General features: G+C 35.2%; 2 long non-coding RNA genes across 4 annotated transcripts in view; one reads left to right on the top strand and one right to left on the bottom strand.

Annotated features, from left to right (window-relative positions):
* Window positions 1-850: 850 nt before the first annotated feature.
* On the bottom strand, window positions 851-20,865 carry LOC132677867 (uncharacterized). 3 transcript variants are annotated; one of them, XR_013556551.1, is made up of 3 exons: window positions 20,780-20,865; window positions 18,179-18,235; window positions 851-1,115 (listed from the first exon to the last, which is right to left on the bottom strand). It is a non-coding gene; the product is annotated as an uncharacterized LOC132677867 (long non-coding RNA). The 3 variants fall into 3 exon arrangements; XR_013556550.2 differs by lacking the exon at window positions 20,780-20,865 and adding an exon at window positions 20,569-20,720; XR_013556552.2 differs by lacking the exon at window positions 851-1,115 and adding an exon at window positions 5,800-6,024.
* LOC132693982 (uncharacterized) overlaps window positions 20,475-20,874 on the top strand; it is a 283,679-nt gene continuing 283,279 nt past the window's right edge. The window contains exon 1 of the long non-coding RNA XR_013556549.2: window positions 20,475-20,611. This is a non-coding gene — a long non-coding RNA (uncharacterized LOC132693982). The remainder of the gene's footprint in view (window positions 20,612-20,874) is intronic.

The following is a 20,874-nucleotide window of genomic DNA, read 5'->3' on the forward strand; positions in this document are numbered from 1 at the left end:
TATTTAGGCCGAATCAATGGCATTACATGCAAAGTTTGTAGAAATACCTAAATGCAATAAGTTCTCTACTCCTATTAAATGCTGATCATAACAATTGAATAGAATGAAAACGCGATTGGCAGAAGCCACTAAACTCTTAGATGCCAGAAGGTTCTAAACACAAAGACTAGGTACATGGGGACTGTCCTTACTCACCAGAAACAAATGTATGTGTAGTAGCATCACAGGATGAAGACTGAAGCCTTAAGTTTGATGAGAGATGTTTTTAGAGATTGAAGTATGCTACCGAAATAATTTTATTACTACTACCATTACTATTATTAGTGTTAATACCACCATCCTTGCTCCTTCTATTGCCATTATCACTTCTACTATTGCAACTACTACTTTATTATCACTACTACTGCCCTTATTACTCCTTTTACAATCATTACTATTGCTGCTTCTACTACTTCCCCTGCTACTGCTACTATTGCTACTATTATTATTACTATTATTACCAGTGCTTGCTGAGCTCTTATTATGTACATACTGAATGCATGATACTCCATTTTTTTAAAAAAAAAATTTTAATGTCTATTTATTTTTGAGAGAGAGAGAGAGAGAAAGAAAAAGAGAGAGCACAAGTGGGGGAGGAGCAGAGAGAGAGGGAGACACAGAATGTGAAGCAGGCTCCAGGCTCTGAGCTGTCAGCACAGAGCCCGACACGGGGCTTGAACTCATGGACCATGAGATTCTGACTTGAGTCGAAGTTGGACACTCAACTGACTGAGCACCCCCATGGTACTCCCATTTTGTATGAAATGTATTATTAACCCTTACAGCAAACTTACGATCTATTTGTCTTTATTCTCACTTTTTATGATGAGAAAAGTAAAATTCAGAGGGGATAGCAATGTATCAAGTTCACAGAATGCCATGGGTTAGGGAGTATGAACCCAGATCTAGGTCCATAAAATTCTAAATCCTGTGTGTGACAGTTGTCACTATGTCCTGATGCATCCCATGATGAGTTGCGTGGTGAGAGACATTTCCCTTCATCACCACCAGCCAGCTTATACAGGAAGCTTTAACAGACAAATGAGGAGATGCAGTTGCTGCAAAATGTGTTTATTCTGCCAAAGAACAACATAAGTTTGCATGAATATAAACTTTTATACTGAATCAAATTTCTTTTTTGTGTGTGATAAAAAATACAGAATATGAGATCTACCTTCCTAACAAATTTCTAAGGATGCAGTGCAGTATTGTTAAGTATAAGTGAAATGCACAGCAGATTTCTAGAACTTTTCATCTCGCATGATTGAAACTTCATTGACATTGAACAGTAACTCTCCATTTCCCCTACCCTCAAACTCCTGCAATCTCTAGTCTACTTTCTGCTTCTATGAGTCCCAGTAAATTTTAGATACCTCATGTCAGTGGAAGCATACAGGAATTGTCTTTCTATGATTGGAGTATTTCACTTAGTATGATGTTCTCAAGGTTCATTCATGTTTTAGCATATGACAGGATTTCCTTCTTGAATTGCTATATAATATTTCATTGTATGTATGTACTGTGTTTCTTTATCCATTCATTTGTCAATAGACACCTGGTTTGCTTCCTCCTATTAGCAACTATAAAATAATGCTACAATGAGCAAGGAAGTGCAAATATCTCTTGGAAATACTGATTTCTGTTCTTTTGGATAAATACCCAGAAATAGGATTTCTAGATCTTTTGGTAGTTTTTATTTCAATTTTTTTTTTTTAGAAACCTCCATATTATTTCCCAGTGTGGCTGCATTACTTCACAACAGAGCATAAGTATTCCAATTTCCCCACATCCTTGCTAGCACTTGTTATTTTCTGGGCTTTGTTTTGTTTTGATTTCTGTTTTACAATGACCATTCTAACAGATGACAGATAATATCTTGATGTGGTCTGATTTGCATTTCACTGGTGGTTAGTGACTTTGAGCATCTTTTCACGTACCTATTGGCCATTTGTATGTCTTCTTTTAAAAATCACATATTAAACAGTGTATAGTACTATAGGAAAATAATTTAGTAAATGGATATTTAGTATGCATTCATATATGTGTTTATATCATAATATACTACAAGTATCAGTGACTTCTGCAAATTGAGTTTCAAAATTACCCCCATTCCAACTTATTTTAAAATTTCACTATTTTTTGTCAAGACTTGAAAATGCTAACTAATGGCATTGTTATATATAAAATAAGGAGTTTAAATTTTGCACATTGGTTAGTTATTTGAGAAAGCGTATAAAAACATCAAGTAATCACATAAGTGTTAGACTTTTGGAAATAGTTGAGGAAGAATGAAATTATTACATTGAAACTCATAGGATCTATATTTGGACCTTGGGTAATATCTAATTAAACTCCTTCTTTATCTTAACAAACAATATAATGATAATTTAAAGATCTGATTTTTTAACTCAGAAATTAGTCTTTGCCTTAACTCACTAAAAATACATAAATAAATAATAATAATAATAATAATAATAATAATAGTAATAATAATAATGGAGTGAGGGGCACCTGGGTGGCTCAGTTGGTTAAGTGTCCAACTCTTGATTTCAACTCAGGCCATGATCTCCTGGTTCATGAGTTCAAGCCCTGCATCAGGCCTTGTGCTTTGTGCTTGGTACTCTCTGTCTCCTGTCTCCCTCTCTCTCTGATCCTCCCCTGCTCATGCTCCTGTGCCCATGCACTCTCTCTCTCTCTCAAAAATAAATAAACTTAAAAAAAAAATGGTGTAAACTTCAAGTAGAAAATCATTAATATTTTAATAGAATGCATATTTATAAACATAAGTCTGAATAGACTAATTAACTCTACCAAATAGCTGAAACAAAGCAGAGCTCTTGATTAAAACATCAGAATTTCTATTGGGAATTAGAAAAGTATTAAAAATGTAATTAAGTTAAAATCTGGGTATATGTGTCAGCCCAAGTACTTACAATACAGAAAATCAAAGGGAAAAATACAAAGAATAGTATGAAAATCCTTAGTGGTTCAAAGGCTACAAAATGTCAAGCTATAACTTTAAAATTCAGGCAAACTTAATCCAAGAAAATTCTAAGTTGTTTTGGATGGTTAGATTAGATAATATGTGACATTAATATACATTTATAAATGAATCATTTATGCCTGAGGCATATACTACTGGCACTTTTATATTCCTTCTTATCTGCAACAAGCTTTATTCTTCTAGGTGTTTGTGGGACAGGGGCATATGTACCAGCCAAATAAAGTAATTTACGATTGTATTATTGTTATATATATATATATATATATATATATATATATATATATATTTTTTTTTTTTTTTTTTTTTTTTTTTTTTTTTCCTATTTGAGTGTATGTGCCCATACATATTTATGCATCAAAAAACAGATCATTAAGGCAATGATGTTCATTGCTGCAGGGCATGGGTTTTGAATCAAACAGACCTCAGTTTTAATTTCAGTTTTGCTACTTACTAGCTTTGACAAGTTAATTTACCCCTCTAAGTCTTAGTTAACTTATACATGTAATAGAATTAATCATCTTACTTTTATGAGTTGTTGCAAAACTTTTATGAGTTGTTACTTTTAGACTTGTTACAAATAGTAAATGAAATAGTATATAAAAAAACTGGAGTTTCTTTGCACATAGTAGGGCTTACTACTCATAAATGTTGTAAGTAATAAATGCTAACACTGCTAAGTATTAACTAAATTAGTCTGTTATGTTAGATAAAAGTAAATATTTACAGTCTAAATATATTGTATATTTTGCCATTTATACTATTGAAGTGTATTGAAGAGGCAGTAAGAAAATTATTTGCTTATTTAAACTGTACTGTTTTTTATTTATTTGCTTATTTAAACTGTACTGTTTTTTATGAATGGCAAAAATTGTACTATAATGCATGATCATGATGACTAAAAATACAGAGTTCAGTAAAGAGAAACTTAAATTTCTTTCTCTATCTCCTTCAGTACTCCTGAACTAACTATAGTTAATTTAGCTTCCTTCTTATTTAGGCAAATATAAATATAAATATACACTTGTTTTTTTATTTGTTTAGTTTTTAAATAATAAGGGCATGTTGTATATGTTGCTCTCTAGGTCACTGTAAGTGACCTAGGTCACTCTCTAGGTCATTTTCACTCTAGGTCAATGTAAGAATTTAGCTCATTCTTTTAAATTGCTGTATAATGTTTCATTCTGTGTTTATTTCATAATTTAGCTAACTGTATATTCATAGACATTCCATATAAGTATCTTAAAGAAAATGGATTATATAAAAAATAGTATCAAAAGTAAGTGTAAAGGCCAAATACACAGACATTTAGTCATAAACATAAAATAAAAACAATACAGGTAATTTTTTTCTTACAGACTGATACCCTTAGGTTACATTAAATAAGACATTCAATATAATACAATTTTATGACATGAAAAGAAGATTACCAGTTTATGTATTCTGTGCACTGTTATCTCCCAAAGATAAAATGTCTTGAGTCTGAAGAAATAAATTATTGGCAAAAGTTGTTGACATGGAAAAGCCTGTAATTTTCTAAATGGTATCAATAATAAGTTTGAGACAAGTTGATTGGGAACATATGCTTGGATTTCCCATTACTAAATGCATAATGCATTTGAGTTGGGGTGTCAGTAAGTACGTAAACAATCTGATTAGAAAGTGACTTATCCTGAGGTGTCTTGTTCATTCCTGTTGCATTAGCTCATAGCATGTTTTAGCTGTGATCAAATATTACTGAAATTACTCTCCCAGTTGTACACCTCTCTCTGAGAAAAACAAGGAGACATTTCTACTTCTTTGTATAAATGGTGTGGGATAGAGAATTGTACAACCCTGATTAACATTAGTTAATCAGGATAATTGAAAGGGGCTTTGCTGAGAGAGGTAAACCATAAGACACTCTTAAATACAGGAACAAATTGAGGGTTTCTAGAGGGGTATTGGGTAGGGAGATGGGCTGAATGGGTGATAAGGAATAATGAGGACACTTGTTGGGATGAGCACTGGATGTTTTGTGTAAGTGATGAATCACTAAATTCTACTCCTGAAATCATTAGTACACTAGATGTTATCTGACTTGGATTTAAATAAAGTTTAAAAATTAAAAAAAAAGGAATAGACAAAAAAATAAGACAGATTGGGATATTCTTTTCTTTCCTCTCCTCTCTTTATCTCTTTCTGTTCTTTTTTGACTCCTTTACCCATTTTCATCCTCTGCAGCAGCTTAATTTTTTTCTATCTTTCATCCTGATTTTGTTTTGCCCTGCTTATGCTTACTTCTACCCCAGAGAACTTAACACTATTTCTGTCTTTAAATAGCTTCTGAGAATGGAGGACTCCAGAGGTGGGGTAAATCAAATTAGCAAGTGAATTGTCTGTCTCCTTCTGAGGGAGGATGCATTCCCCGGAAGGACCTCTAGATGTCTGACCTGTGCACCATATTATGCAGCTGTGCCATTTACACGCTCAGCCCGAGAGCACACAATTTCAAGCTAACTTTTCCCTTTTGAAAGAATGCATTTCCATTCATAATACTCATCCACCGATCAAAGTTATTTTCCTTCTGAGATGCATGACAGTCCAGAAATGTTTTGTCATGAGTCTGCCATTGCTCTTAAAATGCCATTAGATCTACTGGAGGAATGCATTTCAAATCAAATCATAGAATTACTTACATAAAATAGCAGCTGTTTTTGACTCATTTCACAATACTATGTAAATAAAACAGTTCTAGCAGCTGGAAGAACAAAACGGTCTTTGATAACACTCTAATTATTTATTATGACTGCTTTGATGTAGCATTTACATGAACACAAGTTATATTTTTAAAAGCCAGAAGGAAATTAAAAGTAAACAAAAGAATTGCACTTCTGACCAACTTCTTTGCCTTGAGGTTATTATAATTGGGCAGCTGCTAGATATTTTTTCATATTCTTTCGGTTCCTTCATTCCGCCTTCTTTATCAGATGTGCACAAAATTACTAGGATGTTTAAAATAACAAGACATAGAGAAAATGTCATTGTTTTTCTTTCAGTAGAAATAAAATCAAACAAGCAAAACAAACCAAATATCAATTATGAAATTACCCTCCAATCCTTATTGTTTACATTTTATAAACTCATAAAGGATATTTTCCCCAAGCACTATCCTTGCTGAGTGTCTTTAAGTTAAATGTTCTTTAATATTGGGACATAAGTAGGAAAATAAAATAAGATTCTAGTAATGGAAGAAATGTGCTCAACCACTTAATTTCCTTTGGATGAAATCCTTACAAGTAAGAAGCTCCAAATATGGGAATGAATTCTCACAGTTTTTACCATTTGCATAGGGAAAATAGACATAATTGAAGAAATGATTGATTGAAGGAGAAATGTGTAGTTACTAATGGCTTGGGATGGTATGTGTGCATCTAATACTATTCTGTTATATATATGGCTGAAGATGGAGGTTTCCTGAAACCTGATAATCATTCTGTTTTCAACACTTAGTTGCAGGTAATTTATTGAAATGGGTTTAATGGAAAGTTGGACATTCCAGAGAAATGTACAGCCACTATCCCCATGTCTGGTGAAATAGGCATTTAAAGAAAAAGATGATACTTCACGTGTCTACATTAAGCAAAGCATCAAGATAGGAGAATGGAATTGTCTCTACGGATTCTAGAGCTCTAGGATTTGTACAGACAGGCAGACCAAAGAGAGGAAGTGTGAGGGAAATGGAGGTGAGGGTAGGGCGGGTTCGTGGGGCAGAGTCACATGACTAAATGCTCTAATAAACAACACAAGGAATAAAAGGATAGAAGAAACACAGGGTAATTGCAGGAATGGAAAGGAAAACCCAAAGTGATATCCTCACTGTTCCTAAACACCCCTTCCAGACTTTTCATTCTTCTCTTATTGTTCTTCATATTAACATTTTCCCTGCCCCTACTTTTCTCTTGTGTCTGAAATACATATCTTCCATTCTTGAAATGCAAAGCCTTCACTATTCCCTTGGTCCTAACAATTCTTTGTTGTGGGGCTGCCCTGTGCATTGTCAGATATTTAACAACACCCATGGTCTCTACCTACTAGAAACCAGTTGTAACCCCCTCCCCACAAGCTATGGCAACCAAAAAATATCTCCAAACATTGCAAAATGTTTCTAGTGGTTTTGGGGCAAATCATCCTGATTGAGAACCACTGTTCTAATTTATTGCGTCTAGCATTGATTTATAATTTAATATTTGCTGACTTCAGCTGAATTCTATAGATACTTTTAATCATTTTATGAATTAGCTGCTGAGGATGCAAAATTAAAAATAAGCAAAACATCTTCTCAATAATGAACTAGATCATTAGATGTGTGTACCTTAAGCTTCTTAGAGGAAAGTAATTAAGGAAGACAACAAACATTTACTGAACTTCTCCTGTATCTCCAGCTCAGCTGTAAGTGCTTTTCCAATGTATTAATGCATATAACTCTTATAATCTATGGAATCAAATGCTTACTACCTTATATTTCCTATCCTTCATTCTTTTTTCATAGCACAGTATTTTATTTGCTACTTAATGGATATTTATTGCTTGATTGATGGATGGAAAAAGAATGGTTCTGTACCTGTAAATCTGCTATTCCTTGATGTGAATGTGTGTGCATGTGTGTGTTTAAAAAATTTCTTACCACCCTTCCCCCTTTCCTGAAGGAGTGGTAGTATTTGACAGCACCCTTGTAAATGTATGATAGCGACTTGTAAATTATTTTTAGGTTTTTAGAAACAAAAGCTTTCATCAGGAACACCTCATGCTTGTGTTTTGTCCAAACTGAGAAAGTTCTTCATTGGCAATGAAAGAGTTCCTGCAAACTTGAGTAGTTATAATATCCTCTTCAATTGCTTTCTTCTGTCACATCAAATAAGATTCACTTCTCTTGCAATTATTTGCATCTTCCAAAATAGGCATCTCAGAACTTTGAAATGAGGACTAAGGCACAGTTTATAGGTGTGCAGAGAATGTAGCCAAGAGTCTAGAACTGGAAGAGCTGCACAGACTGAGACTGAAGTTGGAGCAAGAGGGCCGGACTGAGCTCTGACCATTGCCTGGAGACCCAGTTGAGCCCAGAGCTTCTGCTGCCTCGAAGCCTCCCTTATCTGCAGTCTGTGTAGAGGTCACAAGGAGATAAGGGACAGCAGCTGTGCTAGGAGAGTGGGTGGCTTGTAAACGAAGTCAGCACTTTGACTCGATGCTTTATTAGTGTTTTGAGACAGGGCAGTAGCTGTGCAGTGTTTAAATGGGTCCTAATTGTAATTGCCTTGACATTTGCCTAGTAGATACCCCCTTGGGATGTGGGAGGATATTTCCTCCCTAAGCAAAACTGATCATAATGTTCCTTCCAAAATGCATGCCTCATTGTGCTGATCCTACCACATGTTTTGAATTATGCTGGGTCACTATTCAGATGAGAAGGAGCAGATATATCTATTACTTATGAAATAGAAGCCCCCCTCCACCAAAATATGCTTATAAAGAGATTCACTTGTGTTTCTGTAAAAATACAGATACCTGGGTTCCAACCCAGACCTACAGAATCAGAATTTCCAGAGGAGAGGCTTAGCAAAACAATTACACGCAAATAAACAGTCTTATTTATTTAGGGTTTCGTAGATGATCCTTACAAGAATTTTTCAAAAATATTAATGGAAGTAGAACTGTATAACAAATCTCATGAATGGCTTTGGAACTACTTCATCTCTTATACCTACTCACTGTTAAAGACTGTAATTCAGAGGTTAGCTTTGCTATACCCCAATGCTATAAAAAGATTCTATCATTACAGTTATATGTATATGCAATCCATGCCATAAATTATAGGTATCATCTCTTACACATGCATATAATATACATCTTATATACTATTATATATTAAGACATTATATATTAAAGGGAGAAAAGAAACAGTGGTAACTTTCAGCTTTAATGTAAAATTAATGTTTTGATCACAAGAAACAATTGGAGAGTAAAAAACCTTTTGAGAATAGGCCTTGAAATCAGGCAGGACTGGGTTCAAATTTGGTTCAATTCACATATGGACTAGCTATTACTGTTATTGTTAGTATTTTGTCCTAGTCAAGGAGACAATAAAGGACTCTGGTAATTGTTCACACCTAATATCCCAACAACTAGAATATCTGAATAACCTCGACACTCTGCAACCTCTTTTAATTTAGCAAATAGGGAGAGAAGGAAAGATAAAAGGGAGGAAAAAGGAGAAAATAAAGGTAAAGAGACCTCTTTAGGTTACTTTGACTTGGCATAAAGGAACAGAACACAAAGCAAAGAAACCAACAGAAAATCTGGCACAAGATATGACCAGGAGACAGCACCAATAGGCAGTGGATTTATGGAAAGATGCTCAACCTCATTAAAATGAGGGAAACGCAAGTCAAGACAATAAAGACACAGCTTTTCACATTCAGCTGATCAGAAAAATTTTGAAAAGACTGATTTCTGGTGGGACTGCATATTGACATCATCACTTGGAGAGCAATTTGGGAATATCTAATAAAGTTGAAGCATTGTGTGTTCTTCTCAGCAATTCCACTCCTTTTTATATACCCTAAAGCAGTGCTTGTCCAAGTCGAATGTGCTCCTGGATTACCTGAGTATATCGTTCCAAAGCAGAAATACAGCCTCTATTTATAAGGTCTGAAGTGGGGCCTCAGAGTCTGTATTTCTAACAGGCTCCCAGTTGATGCTGCTGCTGCTAATGCACGAATGAACAACATTTAGAGGCTCTCTTGCTGGGTGGACAATGGGAGTTGTATAAGAAAGGTTATTGCGATATTAATTATAACAGTAAGAAATTAGAATTACACATATTTAATAAGGGTTTGAAAACATGTACGGGAATGATATCCCCCAACTTCAGGACAATGGTTTTCTTTGGAGAGTGAAAGAAAGGGATTAGATGAAGAGAGACATGCAGGAGGCTATAACTGTGTGTGTGTGTGTGTGTGTGTGTGTGTGTGTGTGTGTGTGTGTGTGTTTAAAATTCTTTTCAGTGAGAAAACATGTAGCCCTCCTTAGGGCACATGTTGATAACTGGTTCATCATAAAAGTGGTCAAAGATGGGAAAGTTGTAGTTCACCTCCATGGCACAAAGGCCAATATACCCTATTCTTGGTCCTTGAGGACCTAAAAATGGACCTAAAAATATTAGGTTCTTTCTTCTAAGAGGTGACAAGATAGAGTAGAGAGGGCTGCAGAATGTACCATTCTGATCTTGGCTGCAAAATCCAGCTTCGGTGTTTACTACCTGTTTTGTCTTCAGCAAATCATCCAGACTTGCAGAACCATGATTTTTTTTTAATCTTTAATTTAGGAAATCATAATGTCTACCATCTTAGTAACATGAGAGACACATTTGTAAAATTCCTGACAGTAAAAATTCAGAAGGCAAAGAAATAAAACAAATTTATAGTGGCAGAGGATAATTTTAAAATAGCAAATAAAGGGTAAGGTACAAATGCTTCTCTTGCCTACATTAGCATGGTTCATCAGGAGAGGATAGGTAGCATTGCCAAATCAAAACTAACCCAAAGGTTTTGTACACATTATATATAAGTCATGGCATTAAAAAAAAGAGGTAAGATGACTTTCACTCACATTTAAATAATCATATAAACTGGATGAACTTGCGCTAGGCAAAGGCTTGCAGGGGGCACAGATGAGAGCTGGTGGGCGTCCAAGGCAAAGTGGACTAATTCCAAGAGGAAGACAGCTTTTTTTGTCAAATCACTATCTATTTGGAGAGAGTCTTGTCCATTCCCTGTTAATATACTTAAGCATTTGCAAAGTATATTGGAGAGAGGGAAAGATGCTTATACTGGAGAGAATTATCTGCTGAATATTTCCACTGTAAATCTATTTAAAATGCATTTCTCTAAGTGGGTACAAAGTGGGGTCAAGGTGATGGAAAGTCTCTCTCTCTCTTTTTCATATCCTAGCCATTAAAAACAACAACAAAACAAACACACAAACAAACTAGTCATAGGGCTGGAAGCAGAGAAATAATTTGTGAACCCTCAGAAAAAAAGCTTTAGATTTTTTTGTTGAATAACAAAAGTCTCCCATGAAGAAAGTCTCTTTTTTCTTTATTCCACACAGAACATGCTTATGGTGAATCATCTGAACCAGATTCTGTTAATGTGATGCTACATAAAACAAAGCACATATGTGAAATCCATCCTACCATTCTCTAGCCCATGGGGGCAATATAACAATTGGGCTTATTCCCTGGTGTATGTCCCTTCTGGAATGCTTTACCAGGCCATGGGCTTCTCTATGCTTGACTTCGCTTTCAGTTACCACACTTCACCCTGTAGGACTCCATGCCTCAGGACACTCAATGGGACAATGCTTTTTGGGACTTTGCTGAGGAGGGAAAATGGATTGCAAAAGCTCCAATTCCTCCTCCCCTTTGCAGCATTGCCCTTGCAAAATCTATAGTATTACCAGTTCAGATTCAACTAGTAAATGTAATTTTTTCTAATTGAAAAAGACTGTTCAATTTCAGAATACATGTGGCTCAAGGGACAAAAGTATCAGTTTGAGCTAATTTGGATTTTCTTAAGTCTCCTATAAGAAATTGAAATTCATGGAAGGGAGAAGGGTATCCCATATGAAATCTTCCATTTATGTTAACTTGATCATGTACCTCCAGCTTGACATAGACTCTCCAAGTCTCATCTTCTTCAAGTTATTCTCTTTGAAAATTCTGCCCTTCCACCACAAAAATTTTGCCTCATTCCCAAGTAAATACACTGATTTTTGCAACCTGTCTGCAACTCATGCAGCATTTTAAAGTATGAGCCAAGTAGTATCAGGTTTCACCTGATGTAAAAACATATATTGTAACTCCCGTTTTTAGTTTTCCCATTCGTGAGTGAGATCTACAGGCCTGTAGATTACCTCAACCTAAGAGTTCTTAAACTTTAGCATGGATAAGAGTCACAGTGAGGACTTGTAAATACATTTTGCTAAGCTCAGTCCCAGAGTTTCTGATTCAGTAGGTCTAGAGTAAGATGCAAAAGCTTGCATTTCTGGCTAGGTCCTAGGTGCTTCTGGTGCTGCTGGGCCCTGGAACATACTTTGAGAACTGCTTCTTTAATGTAAGCATATCTACCAAGGGCAGTTTGTGTATTGCGTAGTGAGCTCAGACTCTCTGGTTTAACTTCTAGTGCTCCAACTTATTAGCTATGTGACACTGGCCAAGTTACTGACCTTTCTGTGTTTCAATTCCCTAGCTCTAAAAGGGGGAAATAATAGTGTCTTCTACAGAGAATTGTTACAAGGATTAAATGAGATCAGAGGTGCAAAGCACTTAGAACAATGCCTGTCACAATACTGACTCAACAATATTGAGGTAAGATACCATTTTCAAGTAGCAGGACATTTCTCCTGCCCTTTGAAATCAGTGTGTTCCCATTTTTGTGTATGTTTAACCTATTCTACCACAGGGACTTTCATCTGTATAGAAGTGCAATACTGACTTTATTTTAGAAAAATTTCAAGCTTACAGAACATTGTAAAAATGAATGTGGCAAAGACTCATAAATATACGTACTATGCAACTTTGTTGAATGTTAGTATTTGGCCACGTTTATACAGAGGGAGCTGTTCTTATTTTAATGTTCATTATTATCATGTATAATTTATGCCATTGCTATACATGTGCATATATGTAAACATGATATATTGCTTGCCAATTTTTATACCTTTATATAAATGATATTAAACTATACACATATATCCTCAACTTTGTTATTCACAAAATATGGTTTTGATTATTCATGCTACTCGATATGATTTATCACATTTTGTAAAAGTGACATAAATTTTTTATCTATTCCCTTTTAGTTTATGGGATTTTATTTTTCCATTTTATTATTTAAAAATTTGCAAAAACAGTCTCTCTCTTTCTCTGCCTCTCTCTCTGTCTATGTGTGTGTGTGTGTGTGTGTGTGTGTGTGTGTGTGTGTGTATGTGTGTATTCAGAGTTTGTATCTCTAGATTGTTACTGCTGAGTTAAAGAATAAGCACATCTTCTAATTTACTAGATTATGCCAAATTTCTCTTCAAAGTAGTTGTTCCAATTTATACTCAGACCAGCAGTGTATGAGTCTCTGTTACTCACATTCTTACCAACATTTGGTATTGTTACATTTTATTATTGTTATTTTTACCAAATTGGTGTAAACAACTGTCTTACTATCATTACTGTTATATGTAACATAATATTTCTAGGTGTGTAGCAAGAGGATTTCAAGTTATGCAATGCATGGATTGCTCCTGGATTTAGAATCTATCATAATTACATTAATGGATATTCTGTGTTTGAGGAAAAAGACACTCATCTTGATTAAATACATGGGATTTAAAGAATCCTTTTAATAGTAAGCATATAGGGAGTGGGTAGTGTTGTTTCTGATTTTCCTACTGTATATTCTTTATATATATAATAGAGTTGATTCTCATAGCATTCACATTGTGTACATGTGTGTGTGTGCACTTGACAATATACTTAATGCTTTTATATAAATATTAGCTGTCAATGTATAATTGCAAATATCTTCAGAACAAAAGATGCTAAGTTTTAAAACTAAATGACATTACTATATTTATTACGTACAGCTAAGAAACTTCAATGTTGAGAAACTTCACAAAAGTTTAGCTAGTTGGCCAGCTAAAGAAGGTCTTCATTTCTTGAGCATTAGTGATGACTAAAACTAAACTTACCTTTTTGCCTGGAAGCCACTGGTCCCAGATGGGCACCTGGGTCAATCACTTGATTCCTTCAAATCTTTGCTTATATGTTCTTTTCTTTTCTTATGACTCTTCCCTGACAACACTAGTACCATGTGTACGTGTGTGTGTGTGTGTGTGTGTGTGTGTGTTTGCACTTGACAGTGTATTTAATGCTTTTATATAAATATTAGCTATCAATGTATAATTGCAAATATCTTCATAACAAAAGATGTTAAGCTTTAAAAATAAATGGTATTACTATATTCATTAGGATGGTTTTCAATTTGAAAATCCTTTATATGTAATAATGCTCTGCATAAAGAAAAAATCTCCAACCATTTTATATAACTTTATCCTTTCTAAGGAAAAAAATAGCCCCTAGAATATATTTTATTCAAGTGGTCAAATTATAAATAAAAGGATCGAAGGGTATCTGTCCACATATCAACTAGAATTGTTACTAAAACAAAAAACACAAAAAATAGAAAAAAAATGTGTATAGTGATATATGAATAAAACCACTAAGCCTAAACTATGTGTATGTAAAAAAATGTTCCTGTATAAGGACTCATCTATGGAAAATTCTGCAGTGTTCACAAACCATATGTGCTCAAAGAGTAAGAGGCACTTTCTGCAGTGACTTCCATATGAGGTCTTGTGCAAATCAGCTGACTTCTACTGTATGCATAGGTTAGTTAAATTCTGGAGAAAAGGAAAACCCCAGAAACTGAATATCTCCCAAGTCACTTCAGAGTATTATGAACAAATGAGACTTACTTAGTAAAACCTATTCATTGATATATATATATATATATATATATATATATATATACACACACACACACACACACACACACATATACATATATATATGTGTGTATATATAATTATATATGTATAATATATATCATATTATTGATATATATGGTATATGATATATGTATAATAATATATATATTATAATGCCTCATAGGTACTAAAATATAGTTTCTTCTCTCATCACAGTTCAGGATGCTTCTATTTGAATTTTGGAATCATTAATTTTAACATAATTTTTGATGTCTTTCTTCCTGGCTGTTATTTACCTTGGTGGTCTTAAAGAATCTGGGTCCCGTTTTCTATCCCGTGATATATTGCCACTCTTGAGTAAAAGTCCTTGTGGAATGAAGAGAAGTGGTTAAAAATGGATCGCAGTTCTCTTACTTGCTCTTGATTTGCCAATTAAAGAAAAAGGCACTCTATCTTTTCTTGTGCTCTGGCGTCACAGATATTCTGCAGTCACCTTTCCATCACCTTAATGGACTCAGGTACACACCTGGGTAATGATAAGCCCCATTACTGCCACTTTGACACTTTTATGTGCTGCTGGAAATGTTTCTCCTGAATTTCACAGTTCAGTGCCACTCTTTGGATTTAGGACTTTGAAATTTTCTCTTCCAGTTTATTTTCTGAAATGCTTTCTTACTTTCCATCCACAATAACTTCATAAAACTGCCAACACCTCTAAAATCAATCTTTTTCCCTTAAACACACTTATGACATGGTCTTACGAAGTACTTAGCTCTTAAATTCTTTCCTCTGCTTAATGGTTTCATACGTGTTTGAGGAAGACTCTGCGGAGGACCTAGAGGGTGTGCGATTAGTGACATTTCACTTTCCATCTCTACTATTTTAGTTCTGGTAACTAAAGTGACAGGTTTCCTGAAAGTTTAGGAGGGACACGTGTCATAAATAAATACAGCAAGTTCTTAGGAAAATTAATTTACTTAAATCCTCTGCTCAGGGACAATGACACGGAGGTAGAGGACACAAACTCAGTGGAAAAAGTTTTTTTTCCACTTGAGGGTCCTCCAGATTCCTCTGCTACTCAGTTTTATGGACAAGTCTCTTAACAGGTAACAGTCTCATCTGTCAAATAATGGTGTGCAAGTTTCTTCTTAAAGCATTTCTGTAGGATCAAGTAAATCCGTTATGTTTTTAAAGCCCATCATTAGGGGTTATTATTGTGATTCGCAATCATGTGGCAGATACAGAAATTTAACTCACTCCTCAGATATGCAAGGGAAGATTAGCTTCTTTGTTTTTGTAATTGATCTAAGCTTCCTCAAGAGCCTCTCTCTATCCTTGGAAAGCAACTGGAAAGTGGAAGCTGCTGCAGTGAAGAGCAAAGGGGAGATGCATCAATGGCATTTCTCTTCAGCTTTAAATAGTCTCTTGAGCATGACTCATTCTTCTTTTGAGAAAGCCTGTCTTTTATATTACCTCTCTGTATTCTGCTTTGTTACAAGATGGTGTCCAGGTATGTAGGTTGGTTTAAAGATTTAAAAAAATGCATCAGCTCCGTGGTAGGCAAAATAATGAGCCCCCCAGAATACTCATACCCTGCTACCCAGAACCTATGAATAGGTTAAGTTACAATGCAAAGGGGGATTAAAGTTGCAGATGGAAATAAGCTTGCTAATCAGCTGACCTTGAAATAGGGAGATTATTCAGGAATATCTGGGTGGGCCCAATGTAATTACAAGTGTCCTTGCAAATAAAACAGATGTGGAAGAGTCAAAGCCAGAGTAATGCAGGGTGAAAAAAGGCTAAAGATGGAGAGGAACCATGAGCCAAAGAATGCAAGCAGTCTCTAGAAGCTGGAATAGGCAAGGAAATGGATTCTCATCTAAAACTTCCAGAGTAATATAGCCCTGCCAATACCTTGGTTCTATCCCGGTGAGACCCACTTCAGACATCTGTTCTCCCCAAATTTAAGATAACAAACTTGTGATGTTTAAACCATTAAGTTTGTGGCCATTCATTATAGAAGCAGTAGGAAACTCATACAAGGTCTGTGGCATATTTTCTTGATCTTTGCGACTCCTTATGGCAAATCTAGTCTGACTGACGGCCGCTGAGGTACACAACTAGTTCTGTCTGGCTTTTCCCGCTGGTTCTTATCACAAACGTCTGTGGTCTCCACTGTTTGTCTCTGACACAATGTCCTTGCACTTTTGCTTCTGTGTCCTGATCTGGCCATCTCAAGAACTCTGCTTTGTCTCACTGAAGCATGACATGTCTAGACTACGTGCAGACCGTGGAGATTCAGGTGTGATGCTTCATGCTCATCTATCTACACACCTCTCTTGGCTGTGCTGGGGCATCACCCCCCAGGTTTGAGTTGTGCCACCCAACACGGTGGTTTGCCTCACAGTTTTAAGGGAAAACTGAACAAAAGGTCTTTTTGTTCTAGTCTTCCAATCACTCTATCTGACATGCTGAGGACGGTCAGGCAGAGTTGTAACCGTCCACTTCCCAAATCACTCTCTTCTCTCTTGTTTCTCATTCTCACAATGCTCAGAGCTACAAGAAATGTGCTTCCCTCACCAACCTTTCTTTTTGTCATGTTCTGCATTCCTTCTGTCTCTAGTTTATAGATAGTAAAATCCATGCTGTAGTGGGCAAGCTTGAATGTTGTTATGTAAAAGGCAGTTAAAATAACTTACATTCTCTTTTTCTCAACCTAGTCTGATTTTCTAACGTATTGTTTTGTTATGGGCAAGAAATTTGACTCTAGATTGCAAAACCAGAATTTTACTCCCTCTTTCACTTTGTATATATGTTGCATAATTTTGATCCTTCAAAGAGGCAAGGCCATGAATCTAGAATATTATTGATAAGGACAGCCAAATTCAAGAATGTTAAAAGAGAAAAACCATTGAATATTCTCACCACACCAAAAAATGTTGGATTTTTTGGTATTATATATGTTAATCATTTAAAAAAAGGATTATATAACTGTGAGAAATAATGGTGAGGCCTGTTAGTTAAAATGTTCTCATATACTTAAAATGTATATTGATTATTGTGATTGTTATTAATCTTTATTTAAATTAAATCGCATGCTTCAGGTTTGAATTAGGAAATGGCAAGAATACTTATTAACACTTGGATTCTAAGTGTGTTGTGTATTACACTAAACTGGTGATAGATACATTTCTTAGGGTCCTTGAATACATTGTATTTCTGGAATGATGGTGCTACTGCAGACCGTAAGAAATCACTTCATACATTCCCTTGAATCCCCAAAGTATCACTTACAAACCTTACAAATATTGCCCTCGAGTCTAGAGACATCACTGTCATCCTCTCAATGTTAGGAAGCTATTCCTAGGCAAATGAAAGCTTGCTCTTTCCTGTCACTTGTATTTCTCTTATAATATAGACATTGGCAATTGACGATCATTTCATCTCTGCTTCTTCTCTCTATTTTCTTTCTCTGTAGAAGACATTAGTTTTTTTTTCCTTAAAAATTAAGAGTAAAGTGCATCTAATATTGCAGAAGAACTATATGACACCAATACTTACCTCTCAACCTCAATGATATGAAATGGTCTTTTTGTTGACAGTCATTACTTAGGTTACCTAAGTATAAGAAGCAAAATAAAATAGTATTATTGACAGTCTCAGAATGGTCCTGACTTCTCTACATGATCTCCATGAATGATACCATATAAACCCATGGCTTTTTAAATTAACTTCCATGTTCCCATTTCTAACTATTTTATGGTATAAAATAGTCAACCTCTAGACCTATATTTAACTTCTTGTGAGGTATCTCCACCTATCTTACTTCAAATTTATGTATGTCTCAATCAACACTAATATTTCCACTCATTTCACCCCTCAAATAGTTTCAGATATCTTATTTAATGGTTTTAGATATCTTACTTAATGGTTACCATCTTATTGACCATTCAAGCAAAATCTTCAGTTATCACTGTGGTAGCATCCCTGGATTCACGCTAAGGCCCCTGACACATGAGAAAGTCCCACTAAGAACAGTAAAACTAACTCACAGCTTCCCATCAGGTGAATGTAGACACGTGAGCAAAGCCATCCTACATCAGCCATCTCCCAATGGGCTTGCAGATCTAACAGCCAAATAAGTGCTGTTGTTGGAAACCACTAGGATGAGGGTATTTACAATGCAGCAGTGGATAAATAACACAGCCATTTTGCCCTCCTCTCTTTTTTATGCTCCACATCCATTATGTTTTCATATTCTGGACTTGCATCCCAGCTCTGCCACTTGATAGCTCTTTGATTAGGAGCATTACATAAGCCCTCCTGCCTCAGTTTTTTTAATGTGTGAACTTGGTATGAAGATAGTACCTACCTGTTTCTGGATTAAAACAGTTTCTCCCAAGAGTAGGCCCTCAATGAACACAGTGAACATTATTACTGAACATACATTGATCATGTTGTCAACAGTAAGTGTATTTTGTGGAATATGTTTTGAATAAGATGTTCCCCCAGAGGGTTCCTAACCAAATAAGTCTAGAAACCATTGCTAAAATACCACTTCTTGAGGAAAGTTGTAATACTGAACTATTTACTTCTGGTTGGTGCCAGGAAAACAGCAAACTGGATTCAAGTGCTGCTACTGGAAAGAATTAATCCTGTGGGGCTGAAGAACCATGAGAGGAATAGGAAGAAAGCAGGGAGAAAGCAGGAAGTAGCAAGCTTCAATTTTCTCCTCTTACCTTGCTTTCTTTCTCTATTGCACCCTAATGGGGAGCCAGTTTAGGGAGAGGAAGGAATGTTAAGAGCCTTAGTGCATATGTCACAAAGCAGAGTATAGGATGTTTGGTTTAGAGATGAGAGTCAACAGATAAATAATTTGCACCCAGTATAAAGAATGCATCTCAAATATTATGTCCTAAGTATGAAATTGACAAGATATAAAAAAATTAGTTAATTATTCTATAAGTGCTAAAATGTAAATATTAAGACATTGGCAAAGAAGTCCCAAAATGCTTTGAAAAAAATTAGCATGCTTTACACTATCCCTTATGCAATTATGGATGTTGAATATATTCAGTATCAGAAGTTGAATATTCCTGTTAAAGCACTTAAAATCCTTTCCAGTAAATCAGTCATCAGAATTTCAGAAAATCGATTATGCAGTAAGTTTTAAGAAATCAAGTTTTGTGAATTGACCTAGTTAGTCTTGAATAAATGTTTACCATGATCATCATTTTTATTACGATCATTATCATTATTAACTACAGAAAACAGTCCAAGCGCATTGGGGTAACATATGCACACATAAGGTTGATTTGGCCAGTCTTCCCTATACTTTTCCATATCAGTACTTTTCTTCCTGCTTTTGGTCCTCCTAGAAGCAACAATATCTTATTTTACTTTTTATCTCTAGCCGGAAGCATAATAACTTAAGCATAGAAATTTAGTAAATGTTGTTTTTTAAAAGGCTAGCGTAATCTAAGCAGTGTTCAAAACTTTAGCAAGTTTTTATATATGTCTTTATATATGTGCATCATCAATCCTAGCATAAGAGTCTGCAAACTATGGCCTTCACATGGGCCAAGTCCAGCTACCTGCTATTTTTGTAAATCAAGTTTCACTGAAACAAAGCCACATTCCATTCACTTAAGTATTGTCCATGGTGGCTTTCAAGCTAAAATGGCTTAATTTAGTAGCAACAAAGATTTGTATGGCCCACAAAGCCTAAAAAAATTATTATCTTGCCTATTACAGGGAAAGGTTGCCTCCACAGATCTATGATTATAAAGGTTTTATTAATACCAGATTTTTTTTTTCCTTTTAGAAGCTTGGAACTTGCTAGAAAATAGTAATTATGGGAAATCAAGATCCACTCCTGGAAAGTTAATCACCATTAGAAGATAAAGGATTCCGTATCTTCATAGGTTTTCTCTCCCATTAATTTAAACTACCTGCATTCATGTTTTCCTTTCCACATATCTTTCTATCCATAAGGTAGTGCTTTCATTATTTTATATGCAATTAATATGACCCAATTTTCTAGCTCATAGATTATTATTATTATTTAAATCAAAACTAATTTGAGCCTCCTTTATCCCTCTCTTCTTCAGTGGGTTGGCACTCCTATTAATAATCTCAAATCTCCAAGTTGTTTACTCACACCATTATGTCCTCATCAGTCAGCATCATGAATGGAGCTAGAACTCACAGGGAAGGTAGAAGTTTGCATACATGCTGTCTGGAAAGCACCATTGCTT

This window comes from Panthera onca, chromosome B4 (genome assembly GCF_046562875.1).
Source record: "Panthera onca isolate mPanOnc1 chromosome B4, mPanOnc1 haplotype 2, whole genome shotgun sequence".
Taxonomy (NCBI): Eukaryota; Metazoa; Chordata; class Mammalia; order Carnivora; family Felidae; genus Panthera; species Panthera onca.